Raw genomic sequence first — 1,181 nt, 5'->3', positions numbered from 1 at the left:
ATATATATATATATATATATATATATATCATCATCATTATTATTGTCATTTAATGCCTGTTGTCCATGCTGGCATGGGTTGGATGGTTTTGTCCAGGGCTGGTAAACTGAGGGGCTGCACCAGACACCAGTCTGATTTGGCATGGTTTTGTATGGTTGGATGCCCTTTCTTATACCATGTGCTCCAAGGGTGTAATGGGTGCTTTTACATGTCACCGGCACAGGTGCCATTAGTGTGACACTGGTATTTGCTACGACTGCAATTTTGCTTGAGGCTAGATGGGTCTCCTCATATAAGCAGGGAAAAGTGAATGTTAAAACAATGACGATAAGAATATATATCTATATAAATATAGAAAAACCCATCAACAACATCACATCTTGCTACACATCCCACTACAGGGTGGGAGAGATAAGCATAATGCATTAAGAAGTGTGAAAAAGAGACATAGTTTGATTGACTGGAGTAGGGTATGTAAAGCAAGTTAATGCCGCATGTGGGTGGAATGCTCAATGCTTTCAGAAATCAGTTTCGCTTCGGTTGGTGGTGGTCTTCTCAATAACCTTGTATCACCAGTCATCTCAGTCCATTGTCATCTCCGACGTGAGGCCCAACATCTTGAGATCAGCCTTCACTCCTTTCATCCAATGTCTCCCTGGGTTTCCCTCTTCCACAAATGCCCTTCACTTTAAGCAATCAGCACTTCTTTATGCAGCTGTCTTCATTCATACTCATCACCTGACCAAACCAACAGTCTTCTCTCTTGCATGCTGCATCTTATTGCTCTTATGCCCAACTCTTCTCACCACATTTGCAATGTCGTACATGCACACTGATGTTGCACATCCATCACAGTATATCAACTTCATTTCTCTTGTTTACATGTGTCTTCTGCATTCAGAGCCCATATCTCACTATCCTGGAGTATAACCATTTGTACAGAAGCATCATACAATCTACTTTTCCCTCTGAGACTGTTACCTATTAGCAGACGAGTGGGCTGAACTATTTGACGTTTCAATACCAACTTCAGCTGGTCATTCTGTGCCCTAGCAACATTCACACACACAAAACAGAAAAAAAAAGGAAAGAAAGGGAGAGACAAGTAATATCCAGGAACTAAGTTTTCTTTAGGCTTTATAGAATCAGCCAAACAATATAAATCAATTGAAGAAACAACA

Source organism: Octopus bimaculoides, chromosome 23 (assembly GCF_001194135.2).
Source record: "Octopus bimaculoides isolate UCB-OBI-ISO-001 chromosome 23, ASM119413v2, whole genome shotgun sequence".
Lineage (NCBI taxonomy): Eukaryota > Metazoa > Mollusca > Cephalopoda > Octopoda > Octopodidae > Octopus > Octopus bimaculoides.
Note: the sequence above shows the minus strand (reverse complement) of the source record.